The sequence below is a fragment of the Salmo salar genome, chromosome 13 (genome assembly GCF_965601325.2).
Source record: "Salmo salar chromosome 13, fSalSal1, whole genome shotgun sequence".
In the NCBI taxonomy this organism is placed as follows: Eukaryota; Metazoa; Chordata; class Actinopteri; order Salmoniformes; family Salmonidae; genus Salmo; species Salmo salar.
Genome location: NC_138303.1, coordinates 12,012,362 through 12,038,920, shown reverse-complemented (window position 1 = coordinate 12,038,920; position 26,559 = coordinate 12,012,362). Strand labels below are relative to the sequence as shown.

Here is a 26,559-nt window from a genome sequence, read left to right as displayed (position 1 = left end):
AGAATCCATGTCAGAGGTTCTTGAGTTTATTCATCTCGAAACCGAAATGTAAAATGTACTGTCCTCGAATGACCATAATTAAAAATAAATAGTATGTGGTTACAAATATTTACTGATATCTCGCTACCCAGCTCTCACATGCTCAGGCCCACTTTGGTTCCCAAAACATAGATTAACAAACCCTGTTGCTAGACAATTGAAGGTGTCCATATCGATTCCAATATTAGTAAATGACATCTGTTTTGTGACGTGATTTTGCCAGACAGTGAAATGGGTTAAATGAATGAGACTGGTTTGATTCACATCGGTGTGGGTGTTAGTTACGCAACATACATCAAATCAATGGGTGCTGTGGCTTAGTTGGTTAAAGTGCCTGTCTAGTAAACAGGAGATCCTGAGTTCAAATCTCAGCAGTACCTTTTCAAGCATTTCATTGTACACATTGGTGGAGAAGGTCAGAAGGGAGGGCACTCTGCTTTTCTCACCAATGGGTTTAGAGAATTAGGCAAGTCGAGAGAAGAGAAGACGTGAGGAGGATGTAATTGAGATATTCCAATGTCACGTAAAAAGGGCACTTTTTGAATGAGTTAAAACGTACCGACTGTCAAAAGCGCAACTCCTTCTTCAGTTTATTCGTTATCGAGACCAAAATGAAAAGAGTTTCGCCAGTTTGTACATGTCACGTTCACAGAATAAGTAGGCTCTATAAGGCTGCTCTTGCAGCCAGCCGTGATCGTATAGTGGTTAGTACTCTGCGTTGTGGACGCAGCAACCCCGGTTCGAATCCGGGTCACGGCACTGCAATGTCAGTTCCAAAAAGGTTGTATTTTGAACGAGTAAAAATGTATTGTGTGAGCGAAGAAACTCAAGAACTCTGCTTTTGGACAAAGTCCCCCAGCTCCTGATAGGTAAAATACTGACATTAACTGATTCGTCTGCTGTTTCAGAGGATTTTACAATTTTTAAGCTCGAGAGCCAAATGTGAAATGTAGTGTCATCGAACAACCGAAATTCTAAAGAAATAGTGTATGATTCTGAATGTTTACTCATATCTCGCGACCCACCTATCACATGTTAATAACCGCTTTGGGTCCCAAACCATAGTTTAAGAATCCATGTCAGAGGTTCTTGAGTTTATTCATCTCGAAACCGAAATGTAAAATGTACTGTCCTCGAATGACCATAATTAAAAATAAATAGTATGTGGTTACAAATATTTACTGATATCTCGCTACCCAACTCTCACATGCTCAGGCCCACTTTGGTTCCCAAAACATAGATTAACAAACCCTGTTGCTAGACAATTGAAGGTGTCCATATCGATTCCAATATTAGTAAATGACATCTGTTTTGTGACGTGATTTTGCCAGACAGTGAAATGGGTTAAATGAATGAGACTGGTTTGATTCACATCGGTGTGGGTGTTAGTTACGCAACATACATCAAATCAATGGGTGCTGTGGCTTAGTTGGTTAAAGTGCCTGTCTAGTAAACAGGAGATCCTGAGTTCAAATCTCAGCAGTACCTTTTCAAGCATTTCATTGTACACATTGGTGGAGAAGGTCAGAAGGGAGGGCACTCTGCTTTTCTCACCAATGGGTTTAGAGAATTAGGCAAGTCGAGAGAAGAGAAGACGTGAGGAGGATGTAATTGAGATATTTCAATGTCACGTAAAAAGGGCACTTTTTGAATGAGTTAAAACGTACCGACTGTCAAAAGCGCAACTCCTTCTTCAGTTTATTCGTTATCGAGACCAAAATGAAAAGAGTTTCGCCAGTTTTTACATGTCACGTTCACAGAATAAGTAGGCTCTATAAGGCTGCTCTTGCAGCCAGCTGTGATCGTATAGTGGTTAGTACTCTGCGTTGTGGACGCAGCAACCCCGGTTCGAATCCGGGTCACGGCACTGCAATGTCAGTTCCAAAAAGGTTGTATTTTGAACGAGTAAAAATGTATTGTGTGAGCGAAGAAACTCAAGAACTCTGCTTTTGGACAAAGTCCCCCAGCTCCTGATAGGTAAAATACTGACATTAACTGATTCGTCTGCTGTTTCAGAGGATTTTACAATTTTTAAGCTTGAGAGCCAAATGTGAAATGTAGTGTCATCGAACAACCGAAATTCTAAAGAAATAGTGTATGATTCTGAATGTTTACTCATATCTCGCGACCCACCTATCACATGTTAATAACCGCTTTGGGTCCCAAACCATAGTTTAAGAATCCATGTCAGAGGTTCTTGAGTTTATTCATCTCGAAACCAAAATGTAAAATGTACTGTCCTCGAATGACCATAATTAAAAATAAATAGTATGTGGTTACAAATATTTACTGATATCTCGCTACCCAGCTCTCACATGCTCAGGCCCACTTTGGTTCCCAAAACATAGATTAACAAACCCTGTTGCTAGACAATTGAAGGTGTCCATATCGATTCCAATATTAGTAAATGACATCTGTTTTGTGACGTGATTTTGCCAGACAGTGAAATGGGTTAAATGAATGAGACTGGTTTGATTCACATCGGTGTGGGTGTTAGTTACGCAACATACATCAAATCAATGGGTGCCGTGGCTTAGTTGGTTAAAGTGCCTGTCTAGTAAACAGGAGATCCTGAGTTCAAATCTCAGCAGTACCTTTTCAAGCATTTCATTGTACACATTGGTGGAGAAGGTCAGAAGGGAGGGCACTCTGCTTTTCTCACCAATGGGTTTAGAGAATTAGGCAAGTCGAGAGAAGAGAAGACGTGAGGAGGATGTAATTGAGATATTCCAATGTCACGGAAAAAGGGCACTTTTTGAATGAGTTAAAACGTACCGACTGTCAAAGGCGCAACTGCTTCTTCAGTTTATTCGTTATCGAGACCAAAATGAAAAGAGTTTCGCCAGTTTGTACATGTCACTTTCACAGAATAAGTAGGCTCTATAAGGCTGCTCTTGCAGCCAGCCGTGATCGTATAGTGGTTAGTACTCTGCGTTGTGGACGCAGCAACCCCGGTTCGAATCCGGGTCACGGCACTGCAATGTCAGTTCCAAAAAGGTTGTATTTTGAACGAGTAAAAATGTATTGTGTGAGCGAAGAAACTCAAGAACTCTGCTTTTGGACAAAGTCCCCCAGCTCATGATAGGTAAAATACTTACATTAACTCATTCGTCTGCTGTTTCAGAGGATTTTACCATTTGTAAGCTCGAGAGCCAAATGTGAAATGTAGTGTCATCGAACAACCGAAATTCTAAAGAAATAGTGTATGATTCTGAATGTTTACGCATATCTCGCGACCCACCTATCACATGTTAATAACCGCTTTGGGTCCCAAACCATAGTTTAAGAATCCATGTCAGAGGTTCTTGAGGTTATTCATCTCGAAATCCCAAATGTAAAATGTACTGTCCTCGAATGACCATAATTAAAAAGAAATAGTATGTGATTACAAATATTTACTGATATCTCGCTACCCACCTCTCACATGCTCAGGCCCACTTTGGTTCCCAAAACATAGCTTAACAAATCCTGTTGCTAGACAATTGAAGGTGTCCATATCGATTCCAATATTGGTAAATGACATCTGTTTTGTGATGTGATTTTGCCAGACAGTGAAATGGGTTAAATGAATGAGACTGGTTTGATTCACATCGGTGTGGGTGTTAGTTACGCAACATACATCAAATCAACGGGTGCTGTGGCTTAGTTGGTTAAAGCGCCTGTCTAGTAAACAGGACATCCTGTGTTCAAATCTCAGCAGTACCTTTTCAAGCATTTCATTGTACACATTGGCGGAGAAGGTCAGATGGGAGGGCACTCTGCTTTTCTCACCAATGGGTTTAGAGAATTAGGCAAGTCGAGAGAAGAGAAGACGTGAGGAGGATGCAATTGAGATATTCCATTGTCACGGAAAAAGGGCTCTTTTTGAATGAGTTAAAACATACCGACTGTCAAAAGCGTAACTGCTTCTTCAGTTTATTCGTTATCGACACCCAACTGAAAAGAGTCTCGCCAGGTTGTACATGTCACTTTCACAGAATAAGTTGGCTCTATAAGGTTGCTCTTGCAGCCAGCCATGATCGTATAATGGTTAGTACTCTGCGTTGTGGCTGCAGCAACCCTGGTTTGAACCCGGTTTACGGCACTGCAATGTCAGTTCAAAAGGGTTGTATTTTGAACGAGTAAAAACGTATTGTGTGAGCGAAGAAACTCAAGAACTCTGCTTTTGGACAAAGTCCCCCAGCTCATGATAGGTAAAATACTTACATTAACTGATTCGTCTGCTGTTTCAGAGGATTTTACAATTTTTAAGCTCGAGAGCCAAATGTGAAATGTAGTGTCATCGAACAACCGAAATTCTAAAGAAATAGTGTATGATTCTGAATGTTTACGCATATCTCGCGACCCACCTATCACATGTTAATAACCGCTTTGGGTCCCAAACCATAGTTTAAGAATCCATGTCAGAGGTTCTTGAGTTTATTCATCTCGAAACCGAAATGTAAAATGTACTGTCCTCGAATGACCATAATTAAAAATAAATAGTATGTGGTTACAAATATTTACTGATATCTCGCTACCCAGCTCTCACATGCTCAGGCCCACTTTGGTTCCCAAAACATAGATTAACAAACCCTGTTGCTAGACAATTGAAGGTGTCCATATCGATTCCAATATTAGTAAATGACATCTGTTTTGTGACGTGATTTTGCCAGACAGTGAAATGGGTTAAATGAATGAGACTGGTTTGATTCACATCGGTGTGGGTGTTAGTTACGCAACATACATCAAATCAATGGGTGCCGTGGCTTAGTTGGTTAAAGTGCCTGTCTAGTAAACAGGAGATCCTGAGTTCAAATCTCAGCAGTACCTTTTCAAGCATTTCATTGTACACATTGGTGGAGAAGGTCAGAAGGGAGGGCACTCTGCTTTTCTCACCAATGGGTTTAGAGAATTAGGCAAGTCGAGAGAAGAGAAGACGTGAGGAGGATGTAATTGAGATATTTCAATGTCACGTAAAAAGGGCACTTTTTGAATGAGTTAAAACGTACCGACTGTCAAAAGCGCAACTCCTTCTTCAGTTTATTCGTTATCGAGACCAAAATGAAAAGAGTTTCGCCAGTTTGTACATGTCACGTTCACAGAATAAGTAGGCTCTATAAGGCTGCTCTTGCAGCCAGCCGTGATCGTATAGTGGTTAGTACTCTGCGTTGTGGACGCAGCAACCCCGGTTCGAATCCGGGTCACGGCACTGCAATGTCAGTTCCAAAAAGGTTGTATTTTGAACGAGTAAAAATGTATTGTGTGAGCGAAGAAACTCAAGAACTCTGCTTTTGGACAAAGTCCCCCAGCTCCTGATAGGTAAAATACTGACATTAACTGATTCGTCTGCTGTTTCAGAGGATTTTACAATTTTTAAGCTCGAGAGCCAAATGTGAAATGTAGTGTCATCGAACAACCGAAATTCTAAAGAAATAGTGTATGATTCTGAATGTTTACTCATATCTCGCGACCCACCTATCACATGTTAATAACCGCTTTGGGTCCCAAACCATAGTTTAAGAATCCATGTCAGAGGTTCTTGAGTTTATTCATCTCGAAACCGAAATGTAAAATGTACTGTCCTCGAATGACCATAATTAAAAATAAATAGTATGTGGTTACAAATATTTACTGATATCTCGCTACCCAACTCTCACATGCTCAGGCCCACTTTGGTTCCCAAAACATAGATTAACAAACCCTGTTGCTAGACAATTGAAGGTGTCCATATCGATTCCAATATTAGTAAATGACATCTGTTTTGTGACGTGATTTTGCCAGACAGTGAAATGGGTTAAATGAATGAGACTGGTTTGATTCACATCGGTGTGGGTGTTAGTTACGCAACATACATCAAATCAATGGGTGCTGTGGCTTAGTTGGTTAAAGTGCCTGTCTAGTAAACAGGAGATCCTGAGTTCAAATCTCAGCAGTACCTTTTCAAGCATTTCATTGTACACATTGGTGGAGAAGGTCAGAAGGGAGGGCACTCTGCTTTTCTCACCAATGGGTTTAGAGAATTAGGCAAGTCGAGAGAAGAGAAGACGTGAGGAGGATGTAATTGAGATATTTCAATGTCACGTAAAAAGGGCACTTTTTGAATGAGTTAAAACGTACCGACTGTCAAAAGCGCAACTCCTTCTTCAGTTTATTCGTTATCGAGACCAAAATGAAAAGAGTTTCGCCAGTTTTTACATGTCACGTTCACAGAATAAGTAGGCTCTATAAGGCTGCTCTTGCAGCCAGCTGTGATCGTATAGTGGTTAGTACTCTGCGTTGTGGACGCAGCAACCCCGGTTCGAATCCGGGTCACGGCACTGCAATGTCAGTTCCAAAAAGGTTGTATTTTGAACGAGTAAAAATGTATTGTGTGAGCGAAGAAACTCAAGAACTCTGCTTTTGGACAAAGTCCCCCAGCTCCTGATAGGTAAAATACTGACATTAACTGATTCGTCTGCTGTTTCAGAGGATTTTACAATTTTTAAGCTTGAGAGCCAAATGTGAAATGTAGTGTCATCGAACAACCGAAATTCTAAAGAAATAGTGTATGATTCTGAATGTTTACTCATATCTCGCGACCCACCTATCACATGTTAATAACCGCTTTGGGTCCCAAACCATAGTTTAAGAATCCATGTCAGAGGTTCTTGAGTTTATTCATCTCGAAACCGAAATGTAAAATGTACTGTCCTCGAATGACCATAATTAAAAATAAATAGTATGTGGTTACAAATATTTACTGATATCTCGCTACCCAGCTCTCACATGCTCAGGCCCACTTTGGTTCCCAAAACATAGATTAACAAACCCTGTTGCTAGACAATTGAAGGTGTCCATATCGATTCCAATATTAGTAAATGACATCTGTTTTGTGACGTGATTTTGCCAGACAGTGAAATGGGTTAAATGAATGAGACTGGTTTGATTCACATCGGTGTGGGTGTTAGTTACGCAACATACATCAAATCAATGGGTGCCGTGGCTTAGTTGGTTAAAGTGCCTGTCTAGTAAACAGGAGATCCTGAGTTCAAATCTCAGCAGTACCTTTTCAAGCATTTCATTGTACACATTGGTGGAGAAGGTCAGAAGGGAGGGCACTCTGCTTTTCTCACCAATGGGTTTAGAGAATTAGGCAAGTCGAGAGAAGAGAAGACGTGAGGAGGATGTAATTGAGATATTTCAATGTCACGTAAAAAGGGCACTTTTTGAATGAGTTAAAACGTACCGACTGTCAAAAGCGCAACTCCTTCTTCAGTTTATTCGTTATCGAGACCAAAATGAAAAGAGTTTCGCCAGTTTGTACATGTCACGTTCACAGAATAAGTAGGCTCTATAAGGCTGCTCTTGCAGCCAGCCGTGATCGTATAGTGGTTAGTACTCTGCGTTGTGGACGCAGCAACCCCGGTTCGAATCCGGGTCACGGCACTGCAATGTCAGTTCCAAAAAGGTTGTATTTTGAACGAGTAAAAATGTATTGTGTGAGCGAAGAAACTCAAGAACTCTGCTTTTGGACAAAGTCCCCCAGCTCCTGATAGGTAAAATACTGACATTAACTGATTCGTCTGCTGTTTCAGAGGATTTTACAATTTTTAAGCTCGAGAGCCAAATGTGAAATGTAGTGTCATCGAACAACCGAAATTCTAAAGAAATAGTGTATGATTCTGAATGTTTACTCATATCTCGCGACCCACCTATCACATGTTAATAACCGCTTTGGGTCCCAAACCATAGTTTAAGAATCCATGTCAGAGGTTCTTGAGTTTATTCATCTCGAAACCGAAATGTAAAATGTACTGTCCTCGAATGACCATAATTAAAAATAAATAGTATGTGGTTACAAATATTTACTGATATCTCGCTACCCAACTCTCACATGCTCAGGCCCACTTTGGTTCCCAAAACATAGATTAACAAACCCTGTTGCTAGACAATTGAAGGTGTCCATATCGATTCCAATATTAGTAAATGACATCTGTTTTGTGACGTGATTTTGCCAGACAGTGAAATGGGTTAAATGAATGAGACTGGTTTGATTCACATCGGTGTGGGTGTTAGTTACGCAACATACATCAAATCAATGGGTGCTGTGGCTTAGTTGGTTAAAGTGCCTGTCTAGTAAACAGGAGATCCTGAGTTCAAATCTCAGCAGTACCTTTTCAAGCATTTCATTGTACACATTGGTGGAGAAGGTCAGAAGGGAGGGCACTCTGCTTTTCTCACCAATGGGTTTAGAGAATTAGGCAAGTCGAGAGAAGAGAAGACGTGAGGAGGATGTAATTGAGATATTTCAATGTCACGTAAAAAGGGCACTTTTTGAATGAGTTAAAACGTACCGACTGTCAAAAGCGCAACTCCTTCTTCAGTTTATTCGTTATCGAGACCAAAATGAAAAGAGTTTCGCCAGTTTGTACATGTCACGTTCACAGAATAAGTAGGCTCTATAAGGCTGCTCTTGCAGCCAGCCGTGATCGTATAGTGGTTAGTACTCTGCGTTGTGGACGCAGCAACCCCGGTTCGAATCCGGGTCACGGCACTGCAATGTCAGTTCCAAAAAGGTTGTATTTTGAACGAGTAAAAATGTATTGTGTGAGCGAAGAAACTCAAGAACTCTGCTTTTGGACAAAGTCCCCCAGCTCCTGATAGGTAAAATACTGACATTAACTGATTCGTCTGCTGTTTCAGAGGATTTTACAATTTTTAAGCTCGAGAGCCAAATGTGAAATGTAGTGTCATCGAACAACCGAAATTCTAAAGAAATAGTGTATGATTCTGAATGTTTACTCATATCTCGCGACCCACCTATCACATGTTAATAACCGCTTTGGGTCCCAAACCATAGTTTAAGAATCCATGTCAGAGGTTCTTGAGTTTATTCATCTCGAAACCGAAATGTAAAATGTACTGTCCTCGAATGACCATAATTAAAAATAAATAGTATGTGGTTACAAATATTTACTGATATCTCGCTACCCAGCTCTCACATGCTCAGGCCCACTTTGGTTCCCAAAACATAGATTAACAAACCCTGTTGCTAGACAATTGAAGGTGTCCATATCGATTCCAATATTAGTAAATGACATCTGTTTTGTGACGTGATTTTGCCAGACAGTGAAATGGGTTAAATGAATGAGACTGGTTTGATTCACATCGGTGTGGGTGTTAGTTACGCAACATACATCAAATCAATGGGTGCCGTGGCTTAGTTGGTTAAAGTGCCTGTCTAGTAAACAGGAGATCCTGAGTTCAAATCTCAGCAGTACCTTTTCAAGCATTTCATTGTACACATTGGTGGAGAAGGTCAGAAGGGAGGGCACTCTGCTTTTCTCACCAATGGGTTTAGAGAATTAGGCAAGTCGAGAGAAGAGAAGACGTGAGGAGGATGTAATTGAGATATTTCAATGTCACGTAAAAAGGGCACTTTTTGAATGAGTTAAAACGTACCGACTGTCAAAAGCGCAACTCCTTCTTCAGTTTATTCGTTATCGAGACCAAAATGAAAAGAGTTTCGCCAGTTTGTACATGTCACGTTCACAGAATAAGTAGGCTCTATAAGGCTGCTCTTGCAGCCAGCCGTGATCGTATAGTGGTTAGTACTCTGCGTTGTGGACGCAGCAACCCCGGTTCGAATCCGGGTCACGGCACTGCAATGTCAGTTCCAAAAAGGTTGTATTTTGAACGAGTAAAAATGTATTGTGTGAGCGAAGAAACTCAAGAACTCTGCTTTTGGACAAAGTCCCCCAGCTCCTGATAGGTAAAATACTGACATTAACTGATTCGTCTGCTGTTTCAGAGGATTTTACAATTTTTAAGCTCGAGAGCCAAATGTGAAATGTAGTGTCATCGAACAACCGAAATTCTAAAGAAATAGTGTATGATTCTGAATGTTTACTCATATCTCGCGACCCACCTATCACATGTTAATAACCGCTTTGGGTCCCAAACCATAGTTTAAGAATCCATGTCAGAGGTTCTTGAGTTTATTCATCTCGAAACCGAAATGTAAAATGTACTGTCCTCGAATGACCATAATTAAAAATAAATAGTATGTGGTTACAAATATTTACTGATATCTCGCTACCCAGCTCTCACATGCTCAGGCCCACTTTGGTTCCCAAAACATAGATTAACAAACCCTGTTGCTAGACAATTGAAGGTGTCCATATCGATTCCAATATTAGTAAATGACATCTGTTTTGTGACGTCATTTTGACAGACAGAGATTAAATAGGTTAAATGAATGAGACTGGTTTGATTCACATCGGTGTGGGTGTTAGTTACGCAACATACATCAAATAAATGGGTGCTGTGGCTTAGTTGGTTAAAGTGCCTGTCTAGTAAACAGGAGATCCTGAGTTCAAATCTCAGCAGTACCTTTTCAAGCATTTCATTGTACACATTGGTGGAGAAGGTCCGAGGGGAGGGCACTCTACATTTCTCAACAATGGGTTTAGAGAATTAGACAAGTCAAGAGAAGACGTGAGGAGGATGCAATTGAGATATTCCAATGTCACGGAAAAAGGGCACTTTTTGAATGAGTTAAAACGTACCGACTGTCAAAAGCGCAACTCCTTCTTCAGTTTATTCGTTATCGAGACCAAAATGAAAAGAGTTTCGCCAGTTTGTACATGTCACGTTCACAGAATAAGTAGGCTCTATAAGGCTGCTCTTGCAGCCAGCCGTGATCGTATAGTGGTTAGTACTCTGCGTTGTGGACGCAGCAACCCCGGTTCGAATCCGGGTCACGGCACTGCAATGTCAGTTCCAAAAAGGTTGTATTTTGAACGAGTAAAAATGTATTGTGTGAGCGAAGAAACTCAAGAACTCTGCTTTTGGACAAAGTCCCCCAGCTCCTGATAGGTAAAATACTGACATTAACTGATTCGTCTGCTGTTTCAGAGGATTTTACAATTTTTAAGCTCGAGAGCCAAATGTGAAATGTAGTGTCATCGAACAACCGAAATTCTAAAGAAATAGTGTATGATTCTGAATGTTTACTCATATCTCGCGACCCACCTATCACATGTTAATAACCGCTTTGGGTCCCAAACCATAGTTTAAGAATCCATGTCAGAGGTTCTTGAGTTTATTCATCTCGAAACCGAAATGTAAAATGTACTGTCCTCGAATGACCATAATTAAAAATAAATAGTATGTGGTTACAAATATTTACTGATATCTCGCTACCCAGCTCTCACATGCTCAGGCCCACTTTGGTTCCCAAAACATAGATTAACAAACCCTGTTGCTAGACAATTGAAGGTGTCCATATCGATTCCAATATTAGTAAATGACATCTGTTTTGTGACGTGATTTTGCCAGACAGAGATTAAATAGGTTAAATGAATGAGACTGGTTTGATTCACATCGGTGTGGGTGTTAGTTACGCAACATACATCAAATCAATGGGTGCTGTGGCTTAGTTGGTTAAAGTGCCTGTCTAGTAAACAGGAGATCCTGAGTTCAAATCTCAGCAGTACCTTTTCAAGCATTTCATTGTACACATTGGTGGAGAAGGTCAGAGGGGAGGGCACTCTGCTTTTCTCACCAATGGGTTTAGAGAATTAGGCAAGTCGAGAGAAGAGAAGACGTGAGGAGGATGCAATTGAGATATTCCAATGTCACGGAAAAAGGGCACTTTTTGAATGAGTTAAAACGTACCGACTGTCAAAAGCGCAACTGCTTCTTCAGTTTATTCGTTATCGAGACCCAAATGAAAAGAGTTTCGCCAGTTTGTACATGTCACTTTCACAGAATAAGTAGGCTCTATAAGGCTGCTCTTGCAGCCAGCCGTGATCGTATAGTGGTTAGTACTCTGCGTTGTGGACGCAGCAACCCCGGTTCGAATCCGGGTCACGGCACTGCAATGTCAGTTCCAAAAAGGTTGTATTTTGAACGAGTAAAAATGTATTGTGTGAGCGAAGAAACTCAAGAACTCTGCTTTTGGACAAAGTCCCCCAGCTCATGATAGGTAAAATACTTACATTAACTGATTCGTCTGCTGTTCCAGAGGATTTTACCATTTTTAAGCTCGAGAGCCAAATGTGAAATGTAGTGTCATCGAACAACCGAAATTCTAAAGAAATAGTGTATGATTCTGAATGTTTACGCATATCTCGCGACCCACCTATCACATGTTCATAACCGCTTTGGGTCCCAAACCATAGTTTAAGAATCCATGTCAGAGGTTCTTGAGTTTATTCATCTCGAATCCCAAATGTAAAATGTACTGTCCTCGAATGACCATAATTAAAAATAAATAGTATATGATTACAAATATTTACTGATATCTCGCTACCCACCTCTCACATGCTCAGGCCCACTTTGGTTCCCAAAACATAGCTTAACAAACTCTGTTGCTAGACAATTGAAGGTGTCCATATCGATTCCAATATTGGTAAATGACATCTGTTTTGTGACGTGATTTTGCCAGACAGTGAAATGGGTTAAATGAATGAGACTGGTTTGATTCACATCGGTGTGGGTGTTAGTTACGTAACATACGTCAAATCAACGGGTGCTGTGGCTTAGTTGGTTAAAGTGCCTGTCTAGTAAACAGGAGATCCTGAGTTCAAATCTCAGCAGTACCTTTTCAAGCATTTCATTGTACACATTGGTGGAGAAGGTCAGAAGGGAGGGCACTCTGCTTTTCTCACCTATGGGTTTAGAGAATTAGGCAAGTCGAGAGAAGAGAACACGTGAGGAGGATGGAATTGAGATATTCCATTGTCACGGAAAAATGGCTCTTTTTGAATTAGTTAAAACGTACCGACTGTCAAAAGCGCAACTCCTTCTTCAGTTTATTCGTTATCGAGACCCAAATGAGAAGAGTTTTGCCAGGTTGTACACGTCACTTTCACAGAATAAGTAGGCTCTATAAGGCCGCTCTTTCAGCCAGCCGGGATCGTATAGTGGTTAGTACTCTGCGTTGTGGCCGCAGAAACCCCGGTTCGAATCCGGGTCACGGCACTGCAATGTCACCTCAGAAGGATTGTTTTTGAACGAGTAAAAACGTATTGTGTGAGCGAAGAAACTCAAGAACTCTGCTTTTGGACAAAGTCCCCCAGCTCATGATAGGTAAAATACTTACATTAACTCATTCGTCTGCTGTTCCAGAGGATTTTACAATTTTTAAGCTCGAGAGCCAAATGTGAATTGTAGTATCATCGAACAACCGAAATTCTAAAGAAATAGTGTATGATTCTGAATGTTTACTCATATCTCGCGACCCACCTATCACATGTTAATAACCGCTTTGGGTCCCAAACCATAGTTTAAGAATCCATGTCAGAGGTTCCTGAGGTTATTCATCTCGAATCCCAAAAGTAAAATGTACTGTCCTCGAATGACCATAATTAAAAAGAAATAGTATGTGATTACAAATATTTACTGATATGTCGCTACCCTCCTCTCACATGCTCAGGCCCACTTTGGTTCCCAAAACATAGCCTGTTGCTAGACAATTGAAGGTGTCCATATCGATTCCAATATTGGTAAATGACATCTGTTTTGTGACGTGATTTTGCCAGACAGTGAAATGGGTTAAATGAATGAGACTGGTTTGATTCACATCAGTTTGGGTGTTGGTTACGCAACATACATCAAATCAACGGGTGCTGTGGCTTAGTTGGTTAAAGTGCCTGTCTAGTAAACAGGAGATCCTGAGTTCAAATCTCAGCAGTACCTTTTCAAGCATTTCATTGTACACATTGGTGGAGAAGGTCAGATGGGAGGGCACTTTGCTTTTCTCACCAATGGGTTTAGAGAATTAGGCAAGTCGAGAGAAGAGAAGACGTGAGGAGGATGCAATTGAGATATTCCATTGTCACGGAAAAATGGCTCTTTTTGAATGAGTTAAAACGTACCAACTGTCAAAAGCGTAACTGCTTCTTCAGTTTATTCGTTATCGAGACCCAAATGAGAAGAGTTTCGCCAGGTTGTACACATCACTTTCACAGAATAATTAGGCTCTATAAGGCTGCTCTTGCAGCTGGCCGTGATCGTATAGTGGTTAGTACTCTGCGTTGTGGCCGCAGAAACCCCGGTTCGAATCCGGGTCACGGCACTGCAATGTCACCTCAAAAGGATTCTATTTTGAACGAGTAAAAACGTATTGTGTGAGCGAAGAAACTCAAGAACTCTGCTTTTGGACAAAGTCCCCCAGCTCCTGATAGGTAAAATACTTACATTAACTGATTCGTCTGCTGTTCCAGAGGATTTTACCATTTTTAAGCTCGAGAGCCAAATGTGAATTGTAGTATCATCGAACAACCGAAATTCTAAAGAAATAGTGTATGATTCTGAATGTTTACTCATATCTCGCGACCCACCTATCACATGTTAATAACCGCTTTGGGTCCCAAACCATAGTTTAAGAATCCATGTCAGAGGTTCTTGAGTTTATTCATTTCCAAACCCAAATGTAAAATGTATTGTCCTCGAATTACTATAATTAAAAATAAATAATATGTGATTACAAATATTTGCTGATATCTCGCTACCCACCTCTCACATGCTCAGGCCCACTTTGGTTCCCAAAACATAGCTTAACAAACCCTGTTGCTAGACAATTGAAGTTGTCCATATCGATTCCAATATTAGTAAATAACATCTGTTTTGTGACGTGATTTTGCCAGACAGTGAAATGGGTTAAATGAATGAGACTGGTTTGATTCACATCGGTGTGGGTGTTAGTTACGCAACATACATCAAATCAATGGGTGCTGTGGCTTAGTTGGTTAAAGTGCCTGTCTAGTAAACAGGAGATCCTGAGTTCAAATCTCAGCAGTACCTTTTCAAGTATTTCATGGTACACATTGGTGGAGAAGGTCAGAAGGGAGGGCACTATGCTTTTCTCACCAATGGGTTTAGAGAATTAGGCAAGTCGAGAGAAGAGAAGACGTGAGGAGGATGTAATTGAGATATTCCAATGTCACGTAAAAAGGGCACTTTTTGAATGAGTTAAAACGTACCGACTGTCAAAAGCGCAACTCCTTCTTCAGTTTATTCGTTATCGAGACCAAAATGAAAAGAGTTTCGCCAGTTTGTACATGTCACTTTCACAGAATAAGTAAGCTCTATAAGGCTGCTCTTGCAGCCAGCTGTGATCGTATAGTGGTTAGTACTCTGCGTTGTGGACGCAGCAACCCCGGTTCGAATCCGGGTCACGGCACTGCAATGTCAGTTCCAAAAAGGTTGTATTTTGAACGAGTAAAAATGTATTGTGTGAGCGAAGAAACTCAAGAACTCTGCTTTTGGACAAAGTCCCCCAGCTCCTGATAGGTAAAATACTGACATTAACTGATTCGTCTGCTGTTTCAGAGGATTTTACAATTTTTAAGCTCGAGAGCCAAATGTGAAATGTAATGTCATCGAACAACCGAAATTCTAAAGAAATAGTGTATGATTCTGAATGTTTACTCATATCTCGCGACCAACCTATCACATGTTAATAACCGCTTTGGGTCCCAAACCATAGTTTAAGAATCCATGTCAGAGGTTCTTGAGTTTATTCATCTCGAAACCGAAATGTAAAATGTACTGTCCTCGAATGACTATAATTAAAAAGAAATAGTATGTGGTTACAAATATTTACTGATATCTCGCTACCCAGCTCTCACATGCTCAGGCCCACTTTGGTTCCCAAAACATAGATTAACAAACCCTGTTGCTAGACAATTGAAGGTGTCCATATCGATTCCAATATTAGTAAATGACATCTGTTTTGTGACGTCATTTTGACAGACAGAGATTAAATAGGTTAAATGAATGAGACTGGTTTGATTCACATCGGTGTGGGTGTTAGTTACGCAACATACATCAAATCAATGGGTGCTGTGGCTTAGTTGGTTAAAGTGCCTGTCTAGTAAACAGGAGATCCTGAGTTCAAATCTCAGCAGTACCTTTTCAAGCATTTCATTGTACACATTGGTGGAGAAGGTCAGAGGGGAGGGCACTCTACTTTTCTCACCAATGGGTTTAGAGAATTAGGCAAGTCGAGAGAAGAGAAGACGTGAGGAGGATGCAATTGAGATATTCCATTGTCACGGAAAAATGGCTCTTTTTGAATGAGTTAAAACGTACCGACTGTCAAAAGCGCAACTCCTTCTTCAGTTTATTCGTTATCGAGACCCAAATGAGAAGAGTTTCGCCAGGTTGTACATGTCACTTTCACAGAATAAGTTGGCTCTATAAGGCTGCTCTTGCAGCCAGCCATGATCGTATAATGGTTAGTACTCTGCGTTGTGGCTGCAGCAACCCTGGTTTGAACCCGGTTTACGGCACTGCAATGTCAGTTCAAAAGGGTTGTATTTTGAACGAGTAAAAACTAATTGTGTGAGCAAAGAAACAAAAGAACTCTGCTTTTGGACAAAGTCCCCCAGCTCATGATAGATAAAATACTGACATTAACTGATTCGTCTGCTGTTTCAGAGGATTTTACAATTTTTAAGCTCGAGAACCAAATGTGAAATGTAGTGTCATCGAACAACCGAAATTCTAAAGAAATAGTGTTTGATTCTGAATGTTTACTCATATCTCGCGACCCACCTATCACATGTTAATAAGCGCTTTGGGTCCCAAACCATAGTTTAAGAATCCATGTCAGAGGTTCTTGAGTTTATTCATCTCGAAACCCAAATGTAAAATGTATTGTCCTCGAATGACTATAATTAAAAATAAATAATACGTGATTACAAATATTTGCTGTTATCTCGCTACCCACCTCTCACATGCTCAGGCCCACTTTGGTTCCCAAAACATAGCTTAACAAACCCTGTTGCTAGACAATTGAAGGTGTCCATATTGATTCCAACATTAGTAAATGACATCTGTTTTGTGACGTGATTTTGCCAGACAGAGATTAAATAGGTTAAATGAATGAGACTGGTTTGATTCACATCGGTGTGGGTGTTAGTTACGCAACATACATCAAAACAACGGGTGCTCTGGCTTAGTTGGTTAAAGTGCCTGTCTAATAAACAGGAGATCCTGAGTTCAAATCTCAGCACTACCTTTTCAAGCATTTCATTGTACACATTGGTGGAGAAGGTCAGAAGGGAGGGCACTCTGCTTTTCTCACCAATGGGTTTAGAGAATTAGGCAAGTCGAGAGAATAGAAGACGTGAGGAGGATGTAATTGAGATATTCCAATGTCACGGAAAAAGGGCACTTTTTGAATGAGTTAAAACGTACCGACTGTCAAAGGCGCAACTGCTTCTTCAGTTTATTCGTTATCGAGACCAAAATGAAAAGAGTTTCGCCAGTTTGTACATGTCACTTTCACAGAATAAGTAGGCTCTATAAGGCTGCTCTTGCAGCCAGCCGTGATCGTATAGTGGTTAGTACTCTGCGTTGTGGTCGCAGCAACCCCAGTTCGAATCCGGGTCACGGCACTGCAATGTCAGTTCCAAAAAGGTTGTATTTTGAACGAGTAAAAACTGTATTGTGTGAGCGAAGAAACTCAAGAACTCTGCTTTTGGACAAAGTCCCCCAGCTCATGATAGATAAAATACTGACATTAACTGATTCGTCTGCTGTTTCAGAGGATTTTACAATTTTTAAGCTCGAGAGCCAAATGTGAAATGTAGTGTCATCGAACAACCGAAATTCTAAAGAAATAGTGTTTGATTCTGAATGTTTACTCATATCTCGCGACCCACCTATCACATGTTAATAACCGCTTTGGGTCCCAAACCATAGTTTAAGAATCCATGTCAGAGGTTCTTGAGTTTATTCATCTCGAAACCCAAATGTAAAATGTATTGTCCTCGAATGACTATAATTAAAAATAAATAATACGTGATTACAAATATTTGCTGATATCTCGCTACCCACCTCTCACATGCTCAGGCCCACTTTGGTTCCCAAAACATAGCTTAACAAACCCTGTTGCTAGACAATTGAAGGTGTCCATATCGATTCCAATATTGGTAAATGACATCTGTTTTGTGACGTGATTTTGCCAGACAGTGAAATGGGTTAAATGAATGAGACTGGTTTGATTCACATCGGTGTGGGTGTTGGTTACGCAACATACATCAAATCAACGGGTGCTGTGGCTTAGTTGGTTAAAGTGCCTGTCTAGTAAACAGGAGATCCTGAGTTCAAATCTCAGCAGTACCTTTTCAAGCATTTCATTGTACACATTGGTGGAGAAGGTCAGAAGGGAGGGCACTCTGCTTTTCTCACCAATGGGTTTAGAGAATTAGGCAAGTCGAGAGAAGAGAAGACGTGAGGAGGATGTAATTGAGATATTCCAATGTCACGGAAAAAGGGCACTTTTTGAATGAGTTAAAACGTACCGACTGTCAAAAGCGCAACTCCTTCTTCAGTTTATTCGTTATCGAGACCCAAATGAGAAGAGTTTCGCCAGGTTGTGCATGTCACTTTCACAGAATAAGTAGGCACTATAAGGCTGCTCTTGCAGCCAGCCATGATCGTATAATGGTTAGTACTCTGCGTTGTGGCTGCAGCAACCCTGGTTTGAACCTGACTTACAGCACTGGCGCAACTGCTTCTTCAGTTTATTCGTTATCGAGACCAAAATGAAAAGAGTTTCGCCAGTTTGTACATGTCACTTTCACAGAATAAGTAGGCTCTATAAGGCTGCTCTTGCAGCCAGCCGTGATCGTATAGTGGTTAGTACTCTGCGTTGTGGACGCAGCAACCCCGGTTCGAATCCGGGTCACGGCACTGCAATGTCAGTTCCAAAAAGGTTGTATTTTGAACGAGTAAAAATGTATTGTGTGAGCGAAGAAACTCAAGAACTCTGCTTTTGGACAAAGTCCCCCAGCTCATGATAGGTAAAATACTTACATTAACTGATTCGTCTGCTGTTTCAGAGGATTTTACCATGTTTAAGCTCGAGAGCCAAATGTGAAATGTAGTGTCATCGAACAACCGAAATTCTAAAGAAATAGTGTATGATTCTGAATGTTTACGCATATCTCACGACCCACCTATCACATGTTAATAACCGCTTTGGGTCCCAAACCATAGTTTAAGAATCCATGTCAGAGGTTCTTGAGTTTATTCATCTCGAAACCCAAATGTAAAATGTATTGTCCTCGAATGACTATAATTAAAAAGAAATAATATGTGATTACAAATATTTACTGATATCTCGCTACCCACCCCTCACATGCTCAGGCCCACTTTGGTTCCCAAAACATAGCTTAACAAACCCTGTTGCTAGACAATTGAAGGTGTCCATATCGATTCCAATATTAGTAAATGACATCTGTTTTGTGACGTGATTTTGCCAGACAGTGAAATGGGTTAAATGAATGAGACTGGTTTGATTCACATCGGTGTGGGTGTTAGTTACGCAACATACATCAAATCAACGGGTGCTGTGGCTTAGTTGGTTAAAGTGCCTGTCTAGTAAACAGGAGATCCTGAGTTCAAATCTCAGCAGTACCTTTTCAAGCATTTCATTGTACACATTGGTGGAGAAGGTCAGAAGGGAGGGCACTCTGCTTTTCTCACCAATGGGTTTAGAGAATTAGGCAAGTCGAGAGAAGAGAAGACGTGAGGAGGATGTAATTGAGATATTCCAATGTCACGGAAAAAGGGCTCTTTTTGAATGAGTTAAAACGTACCGACTGTCAAAAGCGCAACTCCTTCTTCAGTTTATTCGTTATCGAGACCCAAATGAGAAGAGTTTCGCCAGGTTGTACACGTCACTTTCACAGAATAAGTAGGCTCTATAAGGCTGCTCTTGCAGCCAGCCGTGATCGTATAGTGGTTAGTACTCTGCGTTGTGGCCGCAGAAACCCCGGTTCGAATCCGGTTCACGGCACTGCAATGTCACCTCAAAAGGATTGTATTTTGAACGAGTAAAAATGTATTGTGTGAGCGAAGAAACTCAAGAACTCTGCTTTTGGACAAAGTCCCACAGCTCATGATAGGTAAAATACTTACATTAACTGATTCGTCTGCTGTTAAACAGGAGATCCTGAGTTCAAATCTCAGCAGTACCTTTTCAAGCATTTCATTGTACACATTGGTGGAGAAGGTCCGAGGGGAGGGCACTCTACATTTCTCAACAATGGGTTTAGAGAATTAGACAAGTCGAGAGAAGAGAAGACGTGAGGAGGATGCAATTGAGATATTCCAATGTCACGGAAAAAGGGCACTCTTTGAATGAGTTAAAACATACCGACTGTCAAAGGCGCAACTGCTTCTTCAGTTTATTCGTTATCGAGACCAAAATGAAAAGAGTTTCGCCAGTTTGTACATGTCACTTACACAGAATAAGTAGACTCTATAAGGCTGCTCTTGCAGCCAGCCGTGATCGTATAGTGGTTAGCACTCTGCGTTGTGGACGCAGCAACCCCGGTTCGAATCCGGGTCACGGCACTGCAATGTCAGTTGCAAAAAGGTTGTATTTTGAACGAGTAAAAATGTATTGTGTGAGCGAAGAAACTCAAGAACTCTGCTTTTGGACAAAGTCCCCCAGCTCATGATAGGTAAAATACTTACATTAACTGATTCGTCTGCTGTTTCAGAGGATTTTACCATGTTTAAGCTCGAGAGCCAAATGTGAAATGTAGTGTCATCGAACAACCGAAATTCTAAAGAAATAGTGTATGATTCTGAATGTTTACGCATATCTCACGACCCACCTATCACATGTTAATAACCGCTTTGGGTCCCAAACCATAGTTTAAGAATCCATGTCAGAGGTTCTTGAGTTTATTCATCTCGAAACCCAAATGTAAAATGTATTGTCCTCGAATGACTATAATTAAAAAGAAATAATATGTGATTACAAATATTTACTGATATCTCGCTATCCACCCCTCACATGCTCAGGCCCACTTTGGTTCCCAAAACATAGATTAACAAACCCTGTTGCTAGACAATTGAAGGTGTCCATATCGATTCCAATATTAGTAAATGACATCTGTTTTGTGACGTGATTTTGCCAGACAGTGAAATGGGTTAAATGAATGAGACTGGTTTGATTCACATCGGTGTGGGTGTTAGTTACGCAACATACATCAAATCAATGGGTGCTGTGGCTTAGTTGGTTAAAGTGCCTGTCTAGTAAACAGGAGATCCTGAGTTCAAATCTCAGCAGTACCTTTTCAAGCATTTCATTGTACACATTGGTGGAGAAGGTCAGAAGGGAGGGCACTCTGCTTTTCTCACCAATGGGTTTAGAGAATTAGGCAAGTCGAGAGAAGAGAAGACGTGAGGAGGATGTAATTGAGATATTTCAATGTCACGTAAAAAGGGCACTTTTTGAATGAGTTAAAACGTACCGACTGTCAAAAGCGCAACTCCTTCTTCAGTTTATTCGTTATCGAGACCAAAATGAAAAGAGTTTCGCCAGTTTGTACATGTCACGTTCACAGAATAAGTAGGCTCTATAAGGCTGCTCTTGCAGCCAGCCGTGATCGTATAGTGGTTAGTACTCTGCGTTGTGGACGCAGCAACCCCGGTTCGAATCCGGGTCACGGCACTGCAATGTCAGTTCCAAAAAGGTTGTATTTTGAACGAGTAAAAATGTATTGTGTGAGCGAAGAAACTCAAGAACTCTGCTTTTGGACAAAGTCCCCCAGCTCCTGATAGGTAAAATACTGACATTAACTGATTCGTCTGCTGTTTCAGAGGATTTTACAATTTTTAAGCTCGAGAGCCAAATGTGAAATGTAGTGTCATCGAACAACCGAAATTCTAAAGAAATAGTGTATGATTCTGAATGTTTACTCATATCTCGCGACCCACCTATCACATGTTAATAACCGCTTTGGGTCCCAAACCATAGTTTAAGAATCCATGTCAGAGGTTCTTGAGTTTATTCATCTCGAAACCGAAATGTAAAATGTACTGTCCTCGAATGACCATAATTAAAAATAAATAGTATGTGGTTACAAATATTTACTGATATCTCGCTACCCAGCTCTCACATGCTCAGGCCCACTTTGGTTCCCAAAACATAGATTAACAAACCCTGTTGCTAGACAATTGAAGGTGTCCATATCGATTCCAATATTAGTAAATGACATCTGTTTTGTGACGTCATTTTGACAGACAGAGATTAAATAGGTTAAATGAATGAGACTGGTTTGATTCACATCGGTGTGGGTGTTAGTTACGCAACATACATCAAATAAATGGGTGCTGTGGCTTAGTTGGTTAAAGTGCCTGTCTAGTAAACAGGAGATCCTGAGTTCAAATCTCAGCAGTACCTTTTCAAGCATTTCATTGTACACATTGGTGGAGAAGGTCCGAGGGGAGGGCACTCTACATTTCTCAACAATGGGTTTAGAGAATTAGACAAGTCGAGAGAAGAGAAGACGTGAGGAGGATGCAATTGAGATATTCCAATGTCACGGAAAAAGGGCACTTTTTGAATGAGTTAAAACATACCGACTGTCAAAGGCGCAACTGCTTCTTCAGTTTATTCGTTATCGAGACCAAAATGAAAAGAGTTTCGCCAGTTTGTACATGTCACTTTCACAGAATAAGTAGACTCTATAAGGCTGCTCTTGCAGCCAGCCGTGATCGTATAGTGGTTAGTACTCTGCGTTGTGGACGCAGCAACCCCGGTTCGAATCCGGGTCACGGCACTGCAATGTCAGTTCCAAAAAGGTTGTATTTTGAACGAGTAAAAATGTATTGTGTGAGCGAAGAAACTCAAGAACTCTGCTTTTGGACAAAGTCCCCCAGCTCATGATAGGTAAAATACTTACATTAACTGATTCGTCTGCTGTTTCAGAGGATTTTACCATGTTTAAGCTCGAGAGCCAAATGTGAAATGTAGTGTCATCGAACAACCGAAATTCTAAAGAAATAGTGTATGATTCTGAATGTTTACGCATATCTCACGACCCACCTATCACATGTTAATAACCGCTTTGGGTCCCAAACCATAGTTTAAGAATCCATGTCAGAGGTTCTTGAGTTTATTCATCTCGAAACCCAAATGTAAAATGTATTGTCCTCGAATGACTATAATTAAAAAGAAATAATATGTGATTACAAATATTTACTGATATCTCGCTATCCACCCCTCACATGCTCAGGCCCACTTTGGTTCCCAAAACATAGCTTAACAAACCCTGTTGCTAGACAATTGAAGGTGTCCATATCGATTCCAATATTAGTAAATGACATCTGTTTTGTGACGTGATTTTGCCAGACAGTGAAATGGGTTAAATGAATGAGACTGGTTTGATTCACATCGGTGTGGGTGTTAGTTACGCAACATACATCAAATCAATGGGTGCTGTGGCTTAGTTGGTTAAAGTGCCTGTCTAGTAAACAGGAGATCCTGAGTTCAAATCTCAGCAGTACCTTTTCAAGCATTTCATTGTACACATTGGTGGAGAAGGTCAGAAGGGAGGGCACTCTGCTTTTCTCACCAATGGGTTTAGAGAATTAGGCAAGTCGAGAGAAGAGAAGACGTGAGGAGGATGTAATTGAGATATTTCAATGTCACGTAAAAAGGGCACTTTTTGAATGAGTTAAAACGTACCGACTGTCAAAAGCGCAACTCCTTCTTCAGTTTATTCGTTATCGAGACCAAAATGAAAAGAGTTTCGCCAGTTTGTACATGTCACGTTCACAGAATAAGTAGGCTCTATAAGGCTGCTCTTGCAGCCAGCCGTGATCGTATAGTGGTTAGTACTCTGCGTTGTGGACGCAGCAACCCCGGTTCGAATCCGGGTCACGGCACTGCAATGTCAGTTCCAAAAAGGTTGTATTTTGAACGAGTAAAAATGTATTGTGTGAGCGAAGAAACTCAAGAACTCTGCTTTTGGACAAAGTCCCCCAGCTCCTGATAGGTAAAATACTGACATTAACTGATTCGTCTGCTGTTTCAGAGGATTTTACAATTTTTAAGCTCGAGAGCCAAATGTGAAATGTAGTGTCATCGAACAACCGAAATTCTAAAGAAATAGTGTATGATTCTGAATGTTTACTCATATCTCGCGACCCACCTATCACATGTTAATAACCGCTTTGGGTCCCAAACCATAGTTTAAGAATCCATGTCAGAGGTTCTTGAGTTTATTCATCTCGAAACCGAAATGTAAAATGTACTGTCCTCGAATGACCATAATTAAAAATAAATAGTATGTGGTTACAAATATTTACTGATATCTCGCTACCCAGCTCTCACATGCTCAGGCCCACTTTGGTTCCCAAAACATAGATTAACAAACCCTGTTGCTAGACAATTGAAGGTGTCCATATCGATTCCAATATTAGTAAATGACATCTGTTTTGTGACGTCATTTTGACAGACAGAGATTAAATAGGTTAAATGAATGAGACTGGTTTGATTCACATCGGTGTGGGTGTTAGTTACGCAACATACATCAAATAAATGGGTGCTGTGGCTTAGTTGGTTAAAGTGCCTGTCTAGTAAACAGGAGATCCTGAGTTCAAATCTCAGCAGTACCTTTTCAAGCATTTCATTGTACACATTGGTGGAGAAGGTCCGAGGGGAGGGCACTCTACATTTCTCAACAATGGGTTTAGAGAATTAGACAAGTCGAGAGAAGAGAAGACGTGAGGAGGATGCAATTGAGATATTCCAATGTCACGGAAAAAGGGCACTTTTTGAATGAGTTAAAACATACCGACTGTCAAAGGCGCAACTGCTTCTTCAGTTTATTCGTTATCGAGACCAAAATGAAAAGAGTTTCGCCAGTTTGTACATGTCACTTTCACAGAATAAGTAGACTCTATAAGGCTGCTCTTGCAGCCAGCCGTGATCGTATAGTGGTTAGTACTCTGCGTTGTGGACGCAGCAACCCCGGTTCGAATCCGGGTCACGGCACTGCAATGTCAGTTCCAAAAAGGTTGTATTTTGAACGAGTAAAAATGTATTGTGTGAGCGAAGAAACTCAAGAACTCTGCTTTTGGACAAAGTCCCCCAGCTCATGATAGGTAAAATACTTACATTAACTGATTCGTCTGCTGTTTCAGAGGATTTTACCATGTTTAAGCTCGAGAGCCAAATGTGAAATGTAGTGTCATCGAACAACCGAAATTCTAAAGAAATAGTGTATGATTCTGAATGTTTACGCATATCTCACGACCCACCTATCACATGTTAATAACCGCTTTGGGTCCCAAACCATAGTTTAAGAATCCATGTCAGAGGTTCTTGAGTTTATTCATCTCGAAACCCAAATGTAAAATGTATTGTCCTCGAATGACTATAATTAAAAAGAAATAATATGTGATTACAAATATTTACTGATATCTCGCTATCCACCCCTCACATGCTCAGGCCCACTTTGGTTCCCAAAACATAGCTTAACAAACCCTGTTGCTAGACAATTGAAGGTGTCCATATCGATTCCAATATTAGTAAATGACATCTGTTTTGTGACGTGATTTTGCCAGACAGTGAAATGGGTTAAATGAATGAGACTGGTTTGATTCACATCGGTGTGGGTGTTAGTTACGCAACATACATCAAATCAATGGGTGCTGTGGCTTAGTTGGTTAAAGTGCCTGTCTAGTAAACAGGAGATCCTGAGTTCAAATCTCAGCAGTACCTTTTCAAGCATTTCATTGTACACATTGGTGGAGAAGGTCAGAAGGGAGGGCACTCTGCTTTTCTCACCAATGGGTTTAGAGAATTAGGCAAGTCGAGAGAAGAGAAGACGTGAGGAGGATGTAATTGAGATATTTCAATGTCACGTAAAAAGGGCACTTTTTGAATGAGTTAAAACGTACCGACTGTCAAAAGCGCAACTCCTTCTTCAGTTTATTCGTTATCGAGACCAAAATGAAAAGAGTTTCGCCAGTTTGTACATGTCACGTTCACAGAATAAGTAGGCTCTATAAGGCTGCTCTTGCAGCCAGCCGTGATCGTATAGTGGTTAGTACTCTGCGTTGTGGACGCAGCAACCCCGGTTCGAATCCGGGTCACGGCACTGCAATGTCAGTTCCAAAAAGGTTGTATTTTGAACGAGTAAAAATGTATTGTGTGAGCGAAGAAACTCAAGAACTCTGCTTTTGGACAAAGTCCCCCAGCTCCTGATAGGTAAAATACTGACATTAACTGATTCGTCTGCTGTTTCAGAGGATTTTACAATTTTTAAGCTCGAGAGCCAAATGTGAAATGTAGTGTCATCGAACAACCGAAATTCTAAAGAAATAGTGTATGATTCTGAATGTTTACTCATATCTCGCGACCCACCTATCACATGTTAATAACCGCTTTGGGTCCCAAACCATAGTTTAAGAATCCATGTCAGAGGTTCTTGAGTTTATTCATCTCGAAACCGAAATGTAAAATGTACTGTCCTCGAATGACCATAATTAAAAATAAATAGTATGTGGTTACAAATATTTACTGATATCTCGCTACCCAGCTCTCACATGCTCAGGCCCACTTTGGTTCCCAAAACATAGATTAACAAACCCTGTTGCTAGACAATTGAAGGTGTCCATATCGATTCCAATATTAGTAAATGACATCTGTTTTGTGACGTCATTTTGACAGACAGAGATTAAATAGGTTAAATGAATGAGACTGGTTTGATTCACATCGGTGTGGGTGTTAGT

The 26,559-nt window shown here is 40.7% G+C and overlaps 43 non-coding genes across 43 annotated transcripts; all 43 read left to right on the top strand.

The window, feature by feature from the left end:
* The first annotated feature begins 345 nt into the window (after positions 1 to 345).
* trnat-agu (transfer RNA threonine (anticodon AGU)) lies at positions 346 to 419 on the top strand. Its single transcript has one exon. It is a non-coding gene; the product is annotated as a tRNA-Thr (tRNA).
* A 307-nt stretch (positions 420 to 726) lies between these two features.
* Positions 727 to 798, top strand: trnah-gug (transfer RNA histidin (anticodon GUG)). Its single transcript has one exon. It is a non-coding gene; the product is annotated as a tRNA-His (tRNA).
* A 655-nt stretch (positions 799 to 1,453) lies between these two features.
* On the top strand, positions 1,454 to 1,527 carry trnat-agu (transfer RNA threonine (anticodon AGU)). The gene has a single exon. It is a non-coding gene; the product is annotated as a tRNA-Thr (tRNA).
* A 307-nt stretch (positions 1,528 to 1,834) lies between these two features.
* Positions 1,835 to 1,906, top strand: trnah-gug (transfer RNA histidin (anticodon GUG)). Its single transcript has one exon. It is a non-coding gene; the product is annotated as a tRNA-His (tRNA).
* A 655-nt stretch (positions 1,907 to 2,561) lies between these two features.
* Positions 2,562 to 2,635, top strand: trnat-agu (transfer RNA threonine (anticodon AGU)). The gene has a single exon. It is a non-coding gene; the product is annotated as a tRNA-Thr (tRNA).
* Positions 2,636 to 2,942: 307 nt separating this feature from the next.
* Positions 2,943 to 3,014, top strand: trnah-gug (transfer RNA histidin (anticodon GUG)). Its single transcript has one exon. It is a non-coding gene; the product is annotated as a tRNA-His (tRNA).
* Positions 3,015 to 3,670: 656 nt separating this feature from the next.
* trnat-agu (transfer RNA threonine (anticodon AGU)) lies at positions 3,671 to 3,744 on the top strand. The gene has a single exon. It is a non-coding gene; the product is annotated as a tRNA-Thr (tRNA).
* Positions 3,745 to 4,777: 1,033 nt separating this feature from the next.
* On the top strand, positions 4,778 to 4,851 carry trnat-agu (transfer RNA threonine (anticodon AGU)). The gene has a single exon. It is a non-coding gene; the product is annotated as a tRNA-Thr (tRNA).
* Positions 4,852 to 5,158: 307 nt separating this feature from the next.
* Positions 5,159 to 5,230, top strand: trnah-gug (transfer RNA histidin (anticodon GUG)). The gene has a single exon. It is a non-coding gene; the product is annotated as a tRNA-His (tRNA).
* A 655-nt stretch (positions 5,231 to 5,885) lies between these two features.
* trnat-agu (transfer RNA threonine (anticodon AGU)) lies at positions 5,886 to 5,959 on the top strand. The gene has a single exon. It is a non-coding gene; the product is annotated as a tRNA-Thr (tRNA).
* Positions 5,960 to 6,266: 307 nt separating this feature from the next.
* trnah-gug (transfer RNA histidin (anticodon GUG)) lies at positions 6,267 to 6,338 on the top strand. Its single transcript has one exon. It is a non-coding gene; the product is annotated as a tRNA-His (tRNA).
* Positions 6,339 to 6,993: 655 nt separating this feature from the next.
* On the top strand, positions 6,994 to 7,067 carry trnat-agu (transfer RNA threonine (anticodon AGU)). Its single transcript has one exon. It is a non-coding gene; the product is annotated as a tRNA-Thr (tRNA).
* Positions 7,068 to 7,374: 307 nt separating this feature from the next.
* On the top strand, positions 7,375 to 7,446 carry trnah-gug (transfer RNA histidin (anticodon GUG)). The gene has a single exon. It is a non-coding gene; the product is annotated as a tRNA-His (tRNA).
* A 655-nt stretch (positions 7,447 to 8,101) lies between these two features.
* On the top strand, positions 8,102 to 8,175 carry trnat-agu (transfer RNA threonine (anticodon AGU)). Its single transcript has one exon. It is a non-coding gene; the product is annotated as a tRNA-Thr (tRNA).
* A 307-nt stretch (positions 8,176 to 8,482) lies between these two features.
* Positions 8,483 to 8,554, top strand: trnah-gug (transfer RNA histidin (anticodon GUG)). The gene has a single exon. It is a non-coding gene; the product is annotated as a tRNA-His (tRNA).
* A 655-nt stretch (positions 8,555 to 9,209) lies between these two features.
* On the top strand, positions 9,210 to 9,283 carry trnat-agu (transfer RNA threonine (anticodon AGU)). The gene has a single exon. It is a non-coding gene; the product is annotated as a tRNA-Thr (tRNA).
* A 307-nt stretch (positions 9,284 to 9,590) lies between these two features.
* trnah-gug (transfer RNA histidin (anticodon GUG)) lies at positions 9,591 to 9,662 on the top strand. Its single transcript has one exon. It is a non-coding gene; the product is annotated as a tRNA-His (tRNA).
* A 658-nt stretch (positions 9,663 to 10,320) lies between these two features.
* Positions 10,321 to 10,394, top strand: trnat-agu (transfer RNA threonine (anticodon AGU)). Its single transcript has one exon. It is a non-coding gene; the product is annotated as a tRNA-Thr (tRNA).
* Positions 10,395 to 10,696: 302 nt separating this feature from the next.
* Positions 10,697 to 10,768, top strand: trnah-gug (transfer RNA histidin (anticodon GUG)). The gene has a single exon. It is a non-coding gene; the product is annotated as a tRNA-His (tRNA).
* Positions 10,769 to 11,426: 658 nt separating this feature from the next.
* Positions 11,427 to 11,500, top strand: trnat-agu (transfer RNA threonine (anticodon AGU)). The gene has a single exon. It is a non-coding gene; the product is annotated as a tRNA-Thr (tRNA).
* A 307-nt stretch (positions 11,501 to 11,807) lies between these two features.
* Positions 11,808 to 11,879, top strand: trnah-gug (transfer RNA histidin (anticodon GUG)). Its single transcript has one exon. It is a non-coding gene; the product is annotated as a tRNA-His (tRNA).
* A 655-nt stretch (positions 11,880 to 12,534) lies between these two features.
* On the top strand, positions 12,535 to 12,608 carry trnat-agu (transfer RNA threonine (anticodon AGU)). The gene has a single exon. It is a non-coding gene; the product is annotated as a tRNA-Thr (tRNA).
* Positions 12,609 to 12,915: 307 nt separating this feature from the next.
* On the top strand, positions 12,916 to 12,987 carry trnah-gug (transfer RNA histidin (anticodon GUG)). Its single transcript has one exon. It is a non-coding gene; the product is annotated as a tRNA-His (tRNA).
* A 643-nt stretch (positions 12,988 to 13,630) lies between these two features.
* Positions 13,631 to 13,704, top strand: trnat-agu (transfer RNA threonine (anticodon AGU)). The gene has a single exon. It is a non-coding gene; the product is annotated as a tRNA-Thr (tRNA).
* A 307-nt stretch (positions 13,705 to 14,011) lies between these two features.
* On the top strand, positions 14,012 to 14,083 carry trnah-gug (transfer RNA histidin (anticodon GUG)). Its single transcript has one exon. It is a non-coding gene; the product is annotated as a tRNA-His (tRNA).
* Positions 14,084 to 14,737: 654 nt separating this feature from the next.
* Positions 14,738 to 14,811, top strand: trnat-agu (transfer RNA threonine (anticodon AGU)). The gene has a single exon. It is a non-coding gene; the product is annotated as a tRNA-Thr (tRNA).
* Positions 14,812 to 15,118: 307 nt separating this feature from the next.
* On the top strand, positions 15,119 to 15,190 carry trnah-gug (transfer RNA histidin (anticodon GUG)). Its single transcript has one exon. It is a non-coding gene; the product is annotated as a tRNA-His (tRNA).
* Positions 15,191 to 15,848: 658 nt separating this feature from the next.
* trnat-agu (transfer RNA threonine (anticodon AGU)) lies at positions 15,849 to 15,922 on the top strand. Its single transcript has one exon. It is a non-coding gene; the product is annotated as a tRNA-Thr (tRNA).
* Positions 15,923 to 18,067: 2,145 nt separating this feature from the next.
* On the top strand, positions 18,068 to 18,141 carry trnat-agu (transfer RNA threonine (anticodon AGU)). Its single transcript has one exon. It is a non-coding gene; the product is annotated as a tRNA-Thr (tRNA).
* Positions 18,142 to 18,639: 498 nt separating this feature from the next.
* trnah-gug (transfer RNA histidin (anticodon GUG)) lies at positions 18,640 to 18,711 on the top strand. Its single transcript has one exon. It is a non-coding gene; the product is annotated as a tRNA-His (tRNA).
* A 655-nt stretch (positions 18,712 to 19,366) lies between these two features.
* trnat-agu (transfer RNA threonine (anticodon AGU)) lies at positions 19,367 to 19,440 on the top strand. Its single transcript has one exon. It is a non-coding gene; the product is annotated as a tRNA-Thr (tRNA).
* A 307-nt stretch (positions 19,441 to 19,747) lies between these two features.
* Positions 19,748 to 19,819, top strand: trnah-gug (transfer RNA histidin (anticodon GUG)). Its single transcript has one exon. It is a non-coding gene; the product is annotated as a tRNA-His (tRNA).
* A 488-nt stretch (positions 19,820 to 20,307) lies between these two features.
* Positions 20,308 to 20,379, top strand: trnah-gug (transfer RNA histidin (anticodon GUG)). The gene has a single exon. It is a non-coding gene; the product is annotated as a tRNA-His (tRNA).
* A 655-nt stretch (positions 20,380 to 21,034) lies between these two features.
* trnat-agu (transfer RNA threonine (anticodon AGU)) lies at positions 21,035 to 21,108 on the top strand. The gene has a single exon. It is a non-coding gene; the product is annotated as a tRNA-Thr (tRNA).
* A 307-nt stretch (positions 21,109 to 21,415) lies between these two features.
* trnah-gug (transfer RNA histidin (anticodon GUG)) lies at positions 21,416 to 21,487 on the top strand. The gene has a single exon. It is a non-coding gene; the product is annotated as a tRNA-His (tRNA).
* A 658-nt stretch (positions 21,488 to 22,145) lies between these two features.
* trnat-agu (transfer RNA threonine (anticodon AGU)) lies at positions 22,146 to 22,219 on the top strand. The gene has a single exon. It is a non-coding gene; the product is annotated as a tRNA-Thr (tRNA).
* A 307-nt stretch (positions 22,220 to 22,526) lies between these two features.
* trnah-gug (transfer RNA histidin (anticodon GUG)) lies at positions 22,527 to 22,598 on the top strand. Its single transcript has one exon. It is a non-coding gene; the product is annotated as a tRNA-His (tRNA).
* Positions 22,599 to 23,253: 655 nt separating this feature from the next.
* Positions 23,254 to 23,327, top strand: trnat-agu (transfer RNA threonine (anticodon AGU)). The gene has a single exon. It is a non-coding gene; the product is annotated as a tRNA-Thr (tRNA).
* Positions 23,328 to 23,634: 307 nt separating this feature from the next.
* trnah-gug (transfer RNA histidin (anticodon GUG)) lies at positions 23,635 to 23,706 on the top strand. Its single transcript has one exon. It is a non-coding gene; the product is annotated as a tRNA-His (tRNA).
* Positions 23,707 to 24,364: 658 nt separating this feature from the next.
* On the top strand, positions 24,365 to 24,438 carry trnat-agu (transfer RNA threonine (anticodon AGU)). The gene has a single exon. It is a non-coding gene; the product is annotated as a tRNA-Thr (tRNA).
* Positions 24,439 to 24,745: 307 nt separating this feature from the next.
* Positions 24,746 to 24,817, top strand: trnah-gug (transfer RNA histidin (anticodon GUG)). The gene has a single exon. It is a non-coding gene; the product is annotated as a tRNA-His (tRNA).
* A 655-nt stretch (positions 24,818 to 25,472) lies between these two features.
* Positions 25,473 to 25,546, top strand: trnat-agu (transfer RNA threonine (anticodon AGU)). Its single transcript has one exon. It is a non-coding gene; the product is annotated as a tRNA-Thr (tRNA).
* A 307-nt stretch (positions 25,547 to 25,853) lies between these two features.
* On the top strand, positions 25,854 to 25,925 carry trnah-gug (transfer RNA histidin (anticodon GUG)). Its single transcript has one exon. It is a non-coding gene; the product is annotated as a tRNA-His (tRNA).
* The last annotated feature ends 634 nt before the right edge of the window (positions 25,926 to 26,559 follow it).